Below are 17,823 nucleotides of genomic sequence, written 5' to 3' on the forward strand. Positions count from 1 at the left end.
TCAGCAGCACAGCACCTGCCTGGCAAGCTCAACATTGTGAGTTCGATTCCCGGTACCAGAAAAACAAAACAAAAAAAAAAAAAAAAAAAAAAAAACACCAAGTGACCAGGAGGTCAACTCTATAGGTCTCATCAAGAGTCCTCAGTAAGGGTCATTGCCAGCTGGACAGATACCTGAAAAGGTGACACATAAAGAAAAGAAAATGCCAAATGGGAGTTTTCTGCCTTTTTAATTTCACTCTCACAATAGGATGCCTCACATTGGCATTTTCATGCATGTTTTGCCAGTGCAGGGGTCACCAGCCAGTACTGGTCCTCTGTTTGCTAGGAACCTGGGCACATAGTGGGAGATGAGCAGTGGGCACATGAGCATATCTATTTTGGTTACTTTTTCATTGCTGGGGCAAAATACCTGACACCCAAAATTAAAGAAGGAAAGGTTTACTTCGGCTCACAGCTTGTAGACATTTCAGTCTATAGTTAGCTGGCTCTAAGGCAGGGTGGCCTAGCAAAGGGGCATCACAGAGCCAAACTAGCCCATGGCAAGCAAGCAAGAGACAGCAAAGCAGAGAGCAGCAGCAGCAGCAGCAGCAGCAGCAGCAGACCTCCCTTCTTTTTCTTTGTATTCATCTAGGTCTCCCCTCTTTTGAGTGGTTCCTCTCACATCCAGGGTGGGTCTTTCTATTATCCACACCCAGAACTCTGCTAGGCCAATCAGGAGACTAATTTAGTAATCACATACCTGAATCCCAGCATCACACACCCTAGATGTGGTCACTTTCCAAAATTCCCACCTATAGCACATAAGGCTTTGAGGGGAATCTAGACATAAACTAGAATGAATAATGAATGCTTCATCTGTATTCACAGAAGCTCTCTATCACTCACAATACTGACAGAGTTATATCCCTATCAGGTCAGCAGTGGCATTAGATTCTCATAGAAGCATGAACCGTATAGTGAGCTGCACATGTGAGGGATCTGGGTTGCGTGCTTCTTATGAAATTCTAATAGCTGATGATCGGAGGTAGAGCTCAGGCAGTGATGCTAGCACTGGGGAATGTAATTTCTTTGTACCACAAACACATACTAAGAAAATGAGAAACTGAACTCCCCCACTACCTTAGTATATAGAAAAATTCTCTTCTATAAAACCAGTCCCTGGTGCCAAAAAGGTCGATGCCCACTGCACTAGTGCATGATGATCTTAATGTTATTTCTCTCTGTTGGTTCTCTTTACTAAGAGCCAGGTCAGGGGCTTATGCTATTCACTTCACAGGTAACAAAGATAAAGCAAAAACAGGAGTAATACAAGAAGAGTGAGAATGAAGTTAGCATTCTTTACAGTTCTTCTGAAACTATTGATCCTCAAAATATGAAAAAATGACTACCAGAGTTTTTTTCTGGAATGAATAGTAGTCTTTTCATAGCATTTCTGAAAGCTATCTCACCCCAAGCTATGTTGTTCTCACAACACATTCTATTCAGGTCTAGAGGGGAAGAGAAGTAGAAAGGGAGATAATGTCTTAGTCCATTTTCTATTGCTGCTATGGAATACTTGGAACTGGATAACTTATAAAGAAAAAATCTGCCCAGATTTTGTAGGGATCTCATGCTGCTTCAGCTCATGGCAGAAAAATCTCAGATACCTGATGAGAAAGGCTTAATCCATTCAAAAGGGCTCCAACCCCATTGTCCAAACTCCTCCCACCAGGCCTCATCTCCCTAACTGCTGCATTGAAGGATTAAATTTCCAAAACATGAGCTTTCAGCAGATCACTTAAACTATGGTGTTGATCAATTATGCCCTGGGCCACTGTTCCAGGCAGAGATGTACAAAGGTATGGTATGGATGCCAACTTGGTTAATCGACTTTGACTTTGGTACAGTGAAGATGATCAGTCACAGAGTAAGGCTGGCCCTGAACTGAGCTCCTCCAGTCCTGCTGGGGAAACAGTACAGCCAAAAAACAAACTAGCACCAGCAGTGAGAACAGAAATTAGGTCTTTCCCTGACCCTGCCACAGAAGATCTAATTTTGCTGAAATATGATGTGCCTTCACCACATAAAGATAGTTCTATTTAAAAAAAAAAAAAAAAAAGGAAACACCTGCAAGTGGTAAATACTAATCCAATAAAGACTAAGGATTGTTAGGTTCATATCCCCAAAGACAAACCCACCAACCCCCAGAATACATGTGAGCCTCAAAAGGTAGCAGCATCACAGAGCACAAAATGAATAATTTCTAGGAAAGGAAGAGGGAAATTCAGGCAAAGAAGATGAGCTGAGCAAAAAACCTGGAGGCCAGAAAGAACATAGGGCCTTCTGGTTATTTCAGATTTCTACTGTAGGGTGGGGAGAGTGAGCCATGAGACCAGCAGAGAAGGCAGCGCCATACAAGGAACTTGGCTGTATCCCATAGGTATGGAAAGCCATTGGTGGCCTGCTTTGGCTTTTGGCTGTTGTGGGGAGGCAGCTCTCTCTGAGTCTCTCACTTTTCTGCAGGTCTCGTGAGTGAGGTACTAACTCATCTTGTTCTGCATTATTTCGTCAAAGATATTCATATAGCAAGTATCCTTGAAAGATAAAAGACAACTCCCTGAAGCATAGGGCAGGCAGCTTTGCTTGCAGCCCATATATAAGTTTCTTGACTGAAGCAGAATCTCACTACATACATGTGTGGCATCCATCTGGGTCACTCCATGTTGTTTGTGGGGGACTCACAGCATAAGAGGAACTGAAGAGAATGTAAACTTTGTGCGTGGTAAACCAGAAGTTCTAAACTTTAACCCAGGAAGCTGACAGCACCCAGGCTGACTTTTTAATTTGCAAATAAGGTAAAATCTCAGATACCTCACAGTTCTTGGATCTAAGATAGCTAGCTGTATGTTGGCCCAATAGTTTGGAGTCTACTGCAGTGACCCAAGTGACAGATGCTAACTTTCATTTTAAAAGGCTGTGAAAATAAGTATAGAAAAGACAATGGATTTCAGAAATATTTAGAAAGTTAAGTTGACAGAACTTGTGGTGGTTTGAGTGGGAGAGATGGTGAAGGAGAGTAATCACACATGATCCCAAGGTCTAGCCTGATGTAGGGGTCATTGGTGGGGCTCCTTGAATATTATTAGAGAAAGATTCTGGCTTGGAAATAGAACAAAGAGAGCAGTTTCAGCCGTAACTGAAACTAGAGATGCTCACAGGGTATCCAAAAAAGGATGGTCAGAGAATACCTTCCCTCTAGAGGTCTGATGCTCACGGAGTAAGGGCAAATGTGCAACCAACATGGAGACGGGAGATCAGCAGTACAGGTGGTGTGGGAGCAGCCTCCAGCACGGACCCTCCTGGTCCTGGCTCCCTGGCACTCACAGCCTCAAGTAGCCCTCCTACTGCACTGAAGCTGGTCTGTATGATAATAGAATATAGTAGAAGAGATGGTACATGACTATCAAGCTTAGGGCAAAAAAGACATTGGGATTTCTACCTTGGGATCTCTCTTGGATGACCTGCTCTGGGGGAGACACTCCAGATCCATGATGATGAACTTTTAAAGCTTTTAATAATAAACAGGCAGATATGGCACACATGCCATAGGTTCACCACTACTGCTCAAGATGGGGGGCAGGGTGCAGTCCTAGGTGCACGAGCTGTAGTGGGAACGGAGCATAACCCTGGGCAGATCTTCAAATGGTCGGCTCCCTGGCTGATACCTTGATTCCAACCTCATGAGAGACTCTGAGCTAGAGCCACCGGGTGTAGATGCTCCCAGAGTCTGACTCATAGAAACAAACTGTGAGGTTACAAATGGTATTTTCAGGTGCTGTCTTGAAGTGACTTATCACACAGTAGTAGATCATGCAGGTGCTGACTGAACTGTGACTTCCTTCCACCTTCTTCACTGCCAACTCCATCACCCACTGTTTCTCCTCACCTCTACATTAATATTTTCCTGCTGCCCCACTCTGCCTCCCTCCTTTTTAGAGGACTCACCCACCTATGTTCGTGGCAAAATGATGGCTCCTCAATTTCACATGTTAGCTACCTCTAGTTGCCACAAACTGGGTGGCTTAAAATAACAGAAGAGAAGCCTGTCAATGTTTAAGAGGTTGGAAGTCTGCAATTACAGCGTCAGCAGGGCTGTGCTTTCTCTGAAGGAGCTAGAGAATTAGCTGTTCCCCTGCTTTCTCTTCCCTCTTGTGTTTGCCAGCAATGCTGGTGCTCCTCGGCTTCTAGCTGCACAACTCTGGCATCTGCCCCCGTTGGCATGTGTAATTCTTCCCTCCTTGTCTGCCTCTTCTTCTCTGCAAAAGCCAGCAGCAGATTGGACTAGGAGCCCAACCCACTCCAGTATGACCTCACCTTAATTTAATGACATTTACAGTGACCTTATTTCCAAATAAGGTCATATTCTGAGGCACTAAGGGTTAGGGCTTCCTTATGGTAGCTTTTTTTGGAGGCTGGAGGGTTCCTGGGAATTGAACTCAGGGACTTCACACCAAGCTACATCCTCAGCCCTTTTTATTTTTTGAAGCAATTCTCACTAAGTTGCCCAGGCTGGGCTCAAACGTACCATCCTCCTGCCTCAGCCTTCCAGAGTGCGGAGATTATAGACATGCAACACCATGCCTGGTTCTTTATAGCTGCAGCTGACACTGCTGGCTATATTCTCCTGAGTCCTCCCCTCCCTTGATTGAGAGCACCCTTCTTTTGATTCTTCCATTGAGTAACCATGCCTCAGTCTCCTGACCGGATGCCTCTTCTTCCATTCATCTCCACTGTGGGGCTCCATGGAGTTCAGAATTTGGCCACCTGTGCCTCTAAAGCTGCACCCTGTGATGGGGTGGTCGCAGACAGAGCAATGGCTCCAGAGCGCGCCATGCTCCGTGACTCTCAAGGCTCCTTGTGTGTGGCCTGGGCAGTGACTCTGAGTCCCAGACCCAAGTATACAAATTCCAGGGACAGAGACGAGACTCCACCTCCCCAGTTGACCAAACTCTTCCTTTCCCCTCCATGCCTGTGTCCCTGCTTGTAATTCTCTTTGGGCATGCCTCCCCTCCCCCTGGGTCCACTAAATCCCCATAAATAAATGTCGGGGATTCATTTTGCACTTCTCCTGCCCCATGCCACATCAGCCCTACCTCCTAAAGAAACCCTGAGTCTGGTCCAGCAGTGTCACTGCGTTCTGGTGTGGACTTTTAGCATCTCTCATTAGATGAAGGCCATTTTCTCCTCTCCACAGTGTCTCATCTGCCTCCTTTCTCTACCTACTCAATCTTCCAGAATCTTCCTCCTCAAATCTAATCTAATCTTTCACTTGCTTGAAACTCCTCAGTATCCTCTTCAGGGTAAAAACCAAATTCTTCACCATGACCCATAAGGACCTTCACCAGCTCCTGGCCCTGGAGCCATTATCTAAGGCCTACCTCACACCAATCCCTTGTCCCTCCTATCACTTAGCCCAATCTATCACCAACAGATGTCCTTGTTTCAAGCATGCTGAGTTGGGTCCCACCTGTGAAGACCTCTGCCTCCTTCTCTCCCTCTTTCAAGACCTGGAATGGTGGCCCTGGACATGTGCCTTCCAGACATCCCACACTGAGTCTGCACAACTGACCAAAGGCCCCACTTGCTCTGCTCTGGAATCCATTTCTGCATTCATGTTAAGACCATGCTTTCCAAGGGATACATCCACTACTGACAGAGCCCTGTAGGTCTTCTCCTAGGAGACCCTGGACTCTCTGACAGCCATCTTGGGCTAGATGACCCCCTGATGCCCCCGGCCCAAGCCAACCTTCTTTCCCTTTCTTCTTTTCCCCCCAAGGAGCCTTGTAGAATGGCCTGACCACTTCCCTGCCATTCCTAGTGGGCCTTTCCCACCCCTCTTACAGAGATTTCCCCAAAGAAAGCTGTTTCCTTCCATCTTGGTATCAAGACAGGTAGCACACCTGTCTACAGTGTCAGAAAGCCTCTTCTTTAGGAAACTAGAAAAGAAGATCAGTTTAAGCCTAAAGCAAAGAAAGTAAAAAGCAGAGCAATGCCAAAATTCAGAACAGAAAAACAGCAGAGAAGCAACAAAACCAAAGGCTAGGGCTTTGAAAAAGAATCATTTAAACTGAAAAACTCCTACTCAGGCTGACCAAGGAAAAAAGACACAAATTACCAATGTCAAAAATGAAAGGAATGATCACTACTAAACCCATGGACACTTAAGGACAATCAAGGAATACTACAAACACCTATAGGTCCACAAATTTGATAAGTTCAATGAAAAGGACAAATTCTTGAAAGATACAAACAGCACTCACACGGAGAAATAAGTAATCTGCATAGGCCTATATCCATTAAAGACATTGAATCAATAACTAATAATGTTTCAATAAGTAAGGCACCAGGCCCATACGGGTTCATTAGTGAAGCCTACCAAATAGTTATGCAAGAAGTGATCTCAGTGCACCGTAATCTAGAAGTGGAATATAGAAGCAGAGGAAATGCTTCCTAACTCATTCAATAAGGCCAGAATTATTCTAATACTCAAACCAGACAAGGACATCACAATAAAGGAAAAACAACATACCAGTATATCTCTCATGAACATAGATGCAAACTCCTCAATAAGATATTAGCAAACCAGGGCTGGGTATGTAATTTAGTGGTAAAAACAATGGGTTCAAAGCCCTGGGTTCAATCCCTACAAAAAAAAAATTGCAAACCAAATTGAACATTTGAAAAGAATTATATACTATAATTAAGTGAGGTTTATCCCAGGTGTGCAAGGCTTATTCAATAAGCAAAAATCAACCAATGGTACAACCACATCAACAGGCTAAAGAACAACAAAAAATCATATGATTATATCAATAGATGCATAAAAAGCATTGGATAAAATCCAACACCCATTCATAACAACAACAAAAAAAAACTCAGCAAGCTAGGAATAGAGGGAAACTCCCCTCAACTTAATAAAATTCGTTTACAAAAAGCTTAGGAGCTAACATTGTTTATAACAGTTAGAAAACAGAAACTTTTCCCTGAAGATTGGGATGAAGACAAAGGTGTTCCCTCTCTCTGCTCATTGTACTAGAAGTCTTCACTAACACAGTAGAAAGAAAGAAAGAAAGAAAGAAAGAAAGAAAGAAAGAAAGAAAAAGAAAAGCTATGAAGATTATGAAGGAAAAAGTGAAAATTCTTTCTCTGTTGATGATATGATTGTGTACGAGAAAATCCCAAAAAATAATTTAAAAACTTCTGGAACTCATAAGCACATACACCAAGGTTGCAGGACTAAGCATTACAAGCCTTGGTTTCATTATTCCTGGTTCCATCTCAGGTGGATTTGGCCACTTTTTTGTGGACCTCCCTTATATTTGCACAAACCTCTGCTCCAGCACTTTCTGCCACTGGGGCTTCCTCCCCCTGCCCCTGTGAGGTCACGACTTGCAAACTTGTTAGTCACCCATTGGTGTCCGGGACCTTCAGAGCAGGAACAAGCCTGGCTCGCCCCTCCCTCTACCCAGGCACTCAATAAACGCTCTTCTTGTTAAAGACAATGAGAAATGCGTGTCGCATTCTCACTTGGGTCACTTCTCTGTTAGGACACACTATTTCAATATTCAGAAATATCAAAAATCTCTGATAGGACAATACTTTGTCAGTAAGTGTATCTAATTATCTTAGGGACAACAAGAAAACCAGCAGAATTCAGCCCCTGAATTTACAGATGATAAACAGAAGATATAATATCATGTGTAGTTTCTACCGTTGTTTTGGTCCTTATGTCAGTAAAATGATTTTGCCTATGATCTTAGGTTGCATGATAGATTGTTGCCAACCTCGATACCAGATCAACTGCCAAATGGCCTGAAGAAGAGCGCTCTGCTGATACAAGTGTCAGAAACAGTGATCACGTGGCAGCACAGAAGGGGCCTCTTAAAGGGGCCCAGAGAGATACAGTGAAGCCCTTGTGACAGATGGAAGTGCGGAGCATTGCCTAACAACTTTGTGCACTGATCCTGTCCTGCTGGGGCCTCTGAGGAGGCACACCTGTTCCTTATCTTTATAGGAGGCTTTTCCTTTGAAGTCCAAGGCATGCTGATGGAAAGGCAAGAGGATCCTGCAAAGAAGGTCATTCTTGTGAGAACAAACTACTTCATAACTGCTTCTTCTCCATGCCAGTTCATCTCCTTTCCTCTTTCCTAAGCTAATCTCGCTTTTGTCTTATTTACTGTGGTGGATTGACAGCTGGTGTCAACTTGTAACACCCACCTGAACTGAACCAGTGTGGTGCTGGGTGTAGGAGGCGCACCTGAGGATGGCTGCCAGCAGCATAAGAGGAGAACTGGAGAGGAAGGGGAGGAGCTGTTGATTCTCCTGAAGAAGCTTGTTGTGCTGTCTTTCCTAATATGAACTCAGCTGTACTTATTGTCGGAGGAGCTGTGGGCCTCACTAGTACTGAGGATGGCTGTAGTTTACTTTGGGGGAGCTCTGGTCCTTACTTTGTGCATCGCTTCCTGGCTCTAGTGCAGACCTCCTTGGCCTGCTGGCACAGATCCTTCATCCTGCTGGTGCAGACTTTCTGGCTTCCACCACTGACCTTTGGGCCTTCCAGTGCAAATCCTTAATACAGACTTGCATGAGACATTGCTGTGGACTCTAGGCCTCTGGCTGGATTCATGGACATTACCATGGGCTCTGGGTCTTCAGATGGACTCATGCAGGACATTGCCATGGGATCCAAGCCCTCAGCTGGATTCTTTGGGTCTCTAGTGTGTGGATAGATCTCCCACACTCTTCTGGATTTGACTCTTTGGATGAATATTATAAAATAATCCTATAAATTATGTGTCCTGTATTTAACCCTTTCCCTTATAAACCTTGACTACAACATTTACCTAGATTCTTTTGCAAGACCTCTATGCAATACCTGTTAAGCATAAGGGGAAATGAGTTTTATCATCAAATGAATAGGTAATGCAATAGCCTGAAACATGTTATTTCTAAGACACAGCATATTACCCCATATCCTCTCTCCCTGAGGCTACTGTGATGTGCTGGGCAGAGTTCCTGTGGAAAAGGTGAGGGTGTCTTATTCTCTCTCACAACTACCTTACGTGGGAGAAAGCTCTCCACAAGTTTGGGTTAATAGATGCTATGTACTTTTGCCTTCTCTGCCACAAAGATCCATTTTTCATGGTCAACTAGACCACACCCGAGATTCTTCCTTGCACCAGCAATCTAGGAACACTCAGAGAATGGAAATTAATTTTGTAAACACTTTCAAAGCCCAATTTAAAACCGGATCTAAGAATACAAATGCAGGGGCTGGGGATTTAGCTCGGTGGCACAGCGCCTGCCTGGCAAGTGTTGAGGTCGTGAGTTCGATTCCCAGTACCAGGAAAAAACAAAAAACACAAATGAGTTGGATTTGTTTTCTTTCTTTGTGTTGTTTGTTTGGAATGTAGAGGATTTTTTTTATTATTTGTTTAGGGTTTTTTGTTGGTTTCAGAAGGATGTTGGACTGAAGCTAGGGCCTTACACATGCTAAGAACATGCTTCACCACTGGGCTATACTCCCAGCCCAACAAACGAGCTTTTTAGACAGCCTACTTTCTCTTAAAGTCCTAATCCATTGCTTTAGAATGTAAGAAAGACCTCACATCAAGAAGTCGTGGAGGTTTCGCAGAGCCCCATTGAAATTTTCTGTTAGCTTCAGTTTGGAAGGGTGGCTCATGGCCTATGCAACATGATTTATTTAGAGAGTGTCATATGTTTGAGAGCTGCTCTGGCAGGGGACTGTGCTAAACATGGAGATATACACTCCATGCCCACTGGGCTCACATAAAAGGGAAAAAGACGCAATAGGGGTTTACCTCAGTGGGCGAGGCCTGATACTTTCCAGATGGTTACACCACAAGTGAGTTCAATAGAAATATCTTTAGAAAAAGATGCTCAAATATTAAATAAGTGATGAATATACATCAAGCCACAATCTGCTACATTTCTTTACATCTGGACTGGGAGTGTCACCCGTCCCTCGCTGCAGATGGGGTGGTCTTCGCTGTCAGTGGGAGGCCCCGTCAGATTTCCCATTAGGAAGATTCTTCTGGCAGCCTGAGTTCTAGAACCTAAATGCTGTCCATAAATAGATTCAGGGCTTCTCCTGGGACAAGGAAGGCGGGGAGAAAAGAGCAGCAGAGGAGAGCCTTTCTTGAATTCGGTCCGTATGTCTCGCATGTGGAAGAGCGGCATTTCCTGCTGAATCTTGGGAAAGGTCAGTAGACACAGCAGTTAGAAAGCATTAACACAGGGCTGATCAAATGATGACCATGAAATCACTCAGAAACCAGCTGGCCAGATTTCAAGGAGCCAGTGGTAAGGCAAGAGACCCTCCAAAGGAGCCCGCTGTCAGACCTTTGGGAGGCAAGGGCGGGCAAAGGGCCAGCCTTTCCTCAGGTAATCAGCGGATCTGTTTAAGGAGACGAAGGCAGTGACGGGAGCCTGGCTTCATTATCTGCTTCATCATGGGGGGCTCAGGCAGGGTAAAGCTCAGGAGACCCCCGGGAGGTGGGGATGCCTCACCCAGAGCTCGCCTGGTGCCTTCATCGTCCTTGTCTACCCTTAAGAAGCCACAAGGCCACTCCTCCAGTCTATTGCCAAAGTACTAGAATGCTCCTGGCAAAATGCTGAGGTTTGAGTGTGGGCCCTATCAGGAAGTACATTACAGTACACACTTGTGTGGTATGGCCAGCTATTCTAGCCTAGAGGGAGGGTCTGAAGGTTCATCCACATGAGCACACAGCCCTGATCACCCCCACTGCCTCCCCACCCGCACTGACCGTGTATGAGGTGTCATCCACACGTGCAGTGAATATTTAAATTTTTAAAAAAATGTACTGCAGTAAAAGACATGTCACCAGTAATTCCCCTCAAAATACTTCCCCTCATTTCAGATGCATTTATCATTCCTGCCACTTTCTGAAGCAGTTCTGGAAGTCCTCTCGTGGGTATCTTTATGAGCAGTGATCAAAAATACAGTGAAGGCTGCTGCTTAGTGCCACCCAATGGAAAGGCAGGCTCCTAAAAACATTAGTGTGCCTTGCTCCTCCTTATTTACTGGATCTGACAGTGTGAGACTTCTGGGTCTTCCTCAAAGTCAAATAATGAAAGTTAAATATTTTGAATCCATCAGGATGTCAAGGCAGCCACAAGCACAACTAAAGACACTTATGAGAGAGGATTTCCAGAAGTGCTTCAGAAAGTAGAAGACTGGTGGGGTAAGCGTGCTCAGAGTGAGGGGAGGGCTTTCTGAGGGGGATTCATGGCAATGTGTCATCTATAATAAAACGTTAATTTAGACATTCACTATATTTTTAGAAATCATACCCTGAAGATTAATATCTAAAGCCCTACTTAAATGAATTTGAATCTTGCTCTCTAGTAGATTACCAGAATCGTGGGGCTGGGGATTTAGCTCAGCAGCACAGCGCCTGCCTGGCAAGCGCAAGGTTGTGAGTTCAATTCCCGGTACTGGAAAAAAACAAAAGCAAAACAAAGATGAGAATCACAAGTCAGGTGTGGTGGTGTATTTCTATAATCCCAGCACTCTGGGAGGCTGAGGCAGGAGGATCACAAATTCAAGCCCAGTCCAGAAAATTAGGTGACTTAGTGAGAATTTGTCTCAAAACAACAACAACAAAAATAAATAAATAAATAAATAAATGGACTAGGGATGCAGATCTGCATGAAGGCCTCATGAATACAGGAAAAAAAAAAAAAAGGTGAGAATCACCAGAAGTTAAACCACAAATTTCTAGTCTTTAGTGCTAACCTACAGAAGCTACATGTTTTGGAAGAGAAGTGTAATGACCCGTCTGTTTAACAAATAATCCTCGTGATGCTTCTTTCTTATCAGGGTTCTCGGCCCTGAGGGTTCTTGATTTACGACTGTGGCCCAGATCGTTACCTCAGCTGCCCAGCTGTGCTGGAATGGGGCTCACACACCAGTGGTTTTTCCCAGCTCGTTGGGACTGAGTCTAGGGTGTGATGCGTGTGGTGGTTCCCCTACTTGTGCAACTCCCGCAAAGCATCCAACTGCTCTGAGCCTCAGTTTCCTCAGCTGAAAGATAAGAATCATAATCTGACCTACCTCTGAGGATTATTTTGAGGCTGAAAGAGCTGATAGTGCAAACTACCTGGCACATTGCAAGCAGTCGGTAGATTTTACCTCTCATTACAGATTTCACACATGCTTCCACGTTAACAACTGGGGGCTCAAAGATGAATGAACAAAATGTGTCTCCTGTGACCTTGAGGTGTTGGGGAGGGGTCATCTCTCTGGAGAGAAGACGTAGGCCAACTAAAAGGTGATCCATGAGCGGGGCCTCAGAAGCAATATGAGCAAGGTGAGCTGAGCTCAGATGGAGTGGCGCGTGCCTCTAACAAGAGATTACTGCGTTGGGGCCATGAGAGGGTGACAGTTGAGTGAGGGTTTGAAGAATGGGACATCTGGCCTGACTCGCAGGGTGGCAGGTGGGCAGTCCCAGAGGAACAGTGAAAGGAGCTCTTGGTGTCCTAAGAGATAGCATTTCCAAGTGACTGGGTTTAACATTCAGGGGATGAGCCACAGCAGCAGATCGGGATTGAATTCTAAAGACTTCTAAAGGCTATTCTGAGGGTCTTGATTTTTTTGACAGTGGAAATCAATCACCAGAGGATTTGGAGGTTGTTGATACAATTGGATTCTGCTTTCAAGCAATAATCCTGACAGTAGCCTGTAGAATGGGGATATGGGAGGCGGGGCAGAGTGGGCTGAACATGTAATCCATGCATTCACAAAAACTTCCTGATGAGTGCTGGCAGACACTAGATGCCGGACTACAGCGGCGCAGAGGATGGAACTGCTCCCCACACAGTTAGACAGTGGCCACAAGAGTCTGCGTGGGTTGGAGAGGACCAGCAACCGTGGGACAGGAGAGGAGGAGTAACAATGGGAGAGAAGTTGTGGCGCTCCAACCAACAGGTCTGGGGACATCTCATTAGATAAGACTAATATCGCCAAAAAAGAAAAAGGCTAATACTTCCGAAAAGAGAAAAAGCATCTGGGACAGCAGACACTAAGAGGTGCATGTGGGAGACTCTGGCCTTTTGCAGTCCTTTGATCTCCCCACACTCTTTACCCTGAAAGGGCTTTGTGAATGCCATTTCCTCTGCTGTTCCTGGGAGAGGTTTTCTTGTGCAGCCCCTTGAGGCTAGATCTTCATTCAGCCCTGCCATCGTGAGATGTTCCCCAAGACTGTCCTGGATATGCTCTTCGTAGTTTATCATGACTGCTTCCCACCCAGGATGTGATTCCATACAGGTAAGAGATTCACTGGTCAGCTCAGCACTGTATTCCTAGCACCTTGCACAGAGCCTTACCATAGCAAGCTGTCAAAAAAAATATTTACCAAATGAATAAACTTCTAGTTCAGGCGTCCCTGGAAAGTTCTGCCCTCACCTGTCATGAGCAGAGGAGGAGACCAGATGGTTGGCGTGGTGCCACTCATGACTTGGAAGTGACTATGTGGAGAGATGGCTGGCCTTGGTGGAACATACTCACTGGCTTACAAGGTTTCAGGTGAAAAAGAATGGGAAACACCATCAGAAAACATCAAACTGGGTTTTGGGCATTTATAAACTATAACACATGGACAAGCTTCTAACATATCTACGTCTTCTACTTTGCCTGTTCCTAAAGTCATCCTTATGTTGGCCTACAGACCTCTGAAGTCTCGGTGACTAGGTGTGACGCTAAAGGAGTGGGAAACTATTTTGTAGCCTGTACTTGACATTTGGTGTAGAGTTGCCTTAGTCTGCAGTCAACTGGGTGGAGAGAGAAGATACCTATGAAGCGTAGTAAAATGAGTAACAAGCAACCTCTCAAGCATCAGAGGCCAGTAAGCCAGTGTCATCTGACCACACGGATCTGGACTGGGAAATAAGGAACTGGGCTCCGCCACCTCCCTCACACCCTGAGTCTCTCTGTGTCTTGGCTCCATTCTCCCATTTCTCTCCACCGAGCAGTTTCTGCTGCTTCCTGTGACCTCATGACTTCAATTTCACAACCAGCTCCCCTTCCACCTGACTCAGTATGACCTTCAGTCCATCATGATCCATCCACCTAGACCCTGGCTCAGTCTCTTTTTCTCCCAAGGTAAATGCTCTTAGGAGGCAGACTGGCCCAGCTAGCCCAGAAACTGACTTCCCATTGGCCAGGTGTCTGACCATGGTCCAATCATCTCAGATCAGATCTCTGGGTAAAAGAGGCAGCTGGGTGTGAGGGAGATTGCAGGGGGAGGAAGAAAGTGGACCAAATAAAACAAAATGAATATAATTCTTGCACTAGCCCACCTCTAGTTGTACTGTTATAAATCTCACTGATGCAAGGGAAGAAAATCAAAATAACATTATTATCATTTAATAATAGTCCCTAATATTGCTCAAGCCTTAATAAGACCAACAAAGTCTTAGTGAAAAATACTAACTGAATTTTTCTAAAGCAACACAATATTCTTTATGATTCAAGAAAGTCCCATTCTTACCTTTTAAAATTTCATTAAGATTATTTATCCTAAAATATCTTTAAACTCCATGATTGACTCAGATGGAGACAGAGTAAAGAGCACTTCATTTGCCTTCAAATATTATATAAACTGTAAACGATTTTTTATGCTTGGGATATTTTTCAAGAAATACCTTGTATTTTTAAATACATTTGTTCAATATGCATATAGACTGTGCAGTTTCGTAGAGTTAACCAAAACCCCAATGGTTAATTCTAGTGCTGAGGTTTTTTAAGACTGTTTCTTTAAAACTGCTCTGGAAAGAATGAAGTCATGCACCAAATTAAAACATAAAGACACCACAGAGTTCGAGCAAGATGCAAAGTGTAAGGGTGTCATAATTTCTTCTTCCTTAATAATATAGCCAAGGAAAGAGAATAAAGAAAACATTACTAGGAAAGAAGTTAGGGCTTGGAGGACTCAATGGTCAAGTGACAGTGTGGTGTGCCTGACTCTCAGTGAAACCTCCGGAGTCTCCAGCCTGGGGCCTGTTGCAGTCCTTTGCGCCTCCCATAGCACAAACTGTGACAGACCACCCTGAGCAGCGAAGGCCAGCCTAGTCTCTCTAGTCAAGTCTTGGGCACTCACCAGCAATCATTACCCCACCCTCTTGAAGCAAATCTAACAGCAACCTACAGGGGGAGGTAAATGCAACAGGCAGAAACAGCACAGTTACATAAGCTGCTTAACCTCCACACTTATTGTATGTAAAATGAGGATAACAATACATGCATTATAGGTCTGTGTATTGGCTTTCTTGTTGCTGGGTACAGTACCTCATACCCACAGTTTAAAGGAGGAGAGATTTAACTTAGTTCATGTTTTAGCAGGGTTTAGTCCATTGTCAGCTGGCTCCAAGGCAGAATCCTTGGTGGAAGGATGTTGCAAAGGAGAATTGCATAGTTTGTGGTTCCTGAGAAGCAGACAAGGGAAACAGGGCCACGAGGAAGCAGACCAGTGACCATATATAGCACCAAAGGTCACACCTCCATGACGCACTGAGGAGTGTGCTCCACTAGTCCCCCAAGTGGATCCCAAGCTAATCAAGTTGACACCTCACTCTAAACAGACTCTGTGACAATCAGATGGAATTATAAACATTAAAAGCACCCATAAACAAGTGGTGCTCAATAAAGAGTAGTTATTACTACTATGAAAAGGGAAAAAATACAAGTAGGTCAAGCAAACCCCAGTTCTAATTAAACTAAAGCCTTTTGGAGAACAGTTTCTTTCAGGTTCCCAAGGACTTGCATGTCTCTCATGCCTCTTTTTCCTGAATCCGTGTCCTCCCAGCACAGCACAGCCACTCTTGCCCCCAGCTTTTGTCTGTGCCTGTGAGCCCCTTGGTCTAAAAGCCCTTCCACCTGTGCATTCGCATCTCTTGGGAGTTAGCCCAAGCCACACATCCAGGGTGGGCTGGAAAACCACTGCTCCAAATCAGCCCAGATTTGTAGAGTTGGCTGATTTTCAAGAGGCAAAAATCCCACCATGGTGGCTTTCAAGCCACCAAAGGGTTAACAACTGGCTGATAAAATTCCTGATTATTTTCCATAAGTGTGGGGCTGTGTTAATGACACCCTTGAAAGAGAGCGGTGTGCGGAAATGAGTAACTGCATGGTGAGGAGGCCTGACCGCGCTGCCACGGCCAGGCCTCTGCCAGGTGTCAGCGGCGACAGGTCACACTGGTCCCCTTGACAGAAAGTGACAGCACAGGGTCCTCGCCTCTCGGGTCTTCACCCCCAAAATATGTAGCTCAAGACTAATGATGAGAAAAATATAACTCTCAATCAACAGACACCCTACAAAATACTGACCAGCACTCCTCAAAACTGTCATGGTTACCAAACACAAAAAAATCTAAAACATTGTTGCAAGGCCGGGTGTGGTGGTGCACGCCTGTAATCCCAGAACTCAGGAGGCAGAGGCAGGGGGATTGCTGCAAGTTCAAGGCCAGCCTGGGCTACATAGCAAAACTCTGTTTCAAAAAGCCAAAAAGGAAAGGAAAACTGTTGCAGTCTAAGGAAAAACAATAACCAAATGTATTGTAGTACCCAGAATGGAATGCTGGATCAGAAAAGGAGATTAGGTAAAAACTAATGAAACTGAATAAAGCACAGATCAGCTTTAACATAAACAATGTAATGACATGGGTTTATTAATTATAAAAACTGTCACACCGATGTGAGACGTTGATAGTAGAAGATACTGCATGCAGAATACATGGGAACTGTCTCTACTACCTTTGTAATTTTTCTGTAAATCTAAAACTATTTCAAGATAAAAGGATTATGTTAAGATATTCCTGAAGACATAACAGTTTGTTCTTCACAGGCCAGTCTGGTGGATCCAGCATTCTGTCCTACCTTGAGCTCAGCTGAGCCTATCTTTCACCACCAGGCCCCTAGGGACAGTGCGAGGACCCGGGGTGAACAAAAGCTTTACTCAGCTGTGCAGCCCACAGCTCCTGCCTCCAGGGCCAAAGCCCTGCTCTGCACTGCAAGACACCTGGGAGTGATTCACCGAGCGCAGCCAGCTTAACTCTCTCATCCTCTCTTCCCATCTGGTTTCCAATCAAGTATTTGGCACTTGACTAGAGCATAGGAACTTACAGGGTGGCTTCTAACTAGAATGCCTGGTAGGAGTCCAGCTCTGTCACTTCCTAGCTGTGTGGTCTTGAACAAGTAATGGAATCTCTCTGGGCCCCTGTCTTTTGGACTCTAATGTGGGAGCGGGATGCTATCTTCATCGTAGGTGTTTGGGAAGACTGACAGAGGCCGTGGAAAGTCCTTAGAACAGCCCTGGTACGTGGTGCAGCCTCTGGTGCCATGGGCTCTTGTTTATTCCCTTGCTGCCTTTACCTGAGGCAAGCTGGCTTCAGACGAATACAGTGCCTGCCCTGAGCGCCTGTCTCAGCCCACCTGAGCCCGGCTGACTCCTCACCTTCTGGGGCCCTAAGTGCTTCCCCCACCATTTTTTTTCTCTTTCTCCCCGCTCCCACCCTTCCCCCTGCACCAAATCACTAGACTGTGGGCCTTCTTTTAAGCATCTTTGAACCTGCCAACTGCCAATTTCCCTTTCATTTTAATTTGAAGTCACACTACGCAAGAAGGGGTGAGAACTACCACACAAACACACCGCTGTTTACTCCTGAACTCAAATATTTAGACTCTGCAAGGAAGCACAGCTTTGTCTTTGCTGTCGCTCTTCTTCGCCACCATGGAGGAGCTGGG

The 17,823-nt window shown here is 45.0% G+C and overlaps 2 protein-coding genes across 2 annotated transcripts in view; one reads left to right on the forward strand and one right to left on the reverse strand.

Moving 5' to 3' along the window:
* LOC106148626 (collagen alpha-2(V) chain-like) overlaps window positions 1-8,268 on the forward strand; it is a 48,824-nt gene extending 40,556 nt beyond the window's left edge. Inside the window, exon 7 of the mRNA XM_013514782.1 lies at window positions 7,802-8,268. The gene's annotated coding sequence lies outside the window, so the exon portion shown is untranslated. The remainder of the gene's footprint in view (window positions 1-7,801) is intronic.
* Window positions 1-17,823, reverse strand: part of LOC106148652 (translation initiation factor IF-2-like) — a 41,143-nt gene that overhangs the window by 13,093 nt on the left and 10,227 nt on the right. The gene's annotated exons all lie outside the window — the stretch shown is intronic.

Source organism: Chinchilla lanigera, unplaced genomic scaffold (genome assembly GCF_000276665.1).
Source record: "Chinchilla lanigera isolate Chin_1 unplaced genomic scaffold, ChiLan1.0 scaffold00024, whole genome shotgun sequence".
NCBI lineage: Eukaryota > Metazoa > Chordata > Mammalia > Rodentia > Chinchillidae > Chinchilla > Chinchilla lanigera.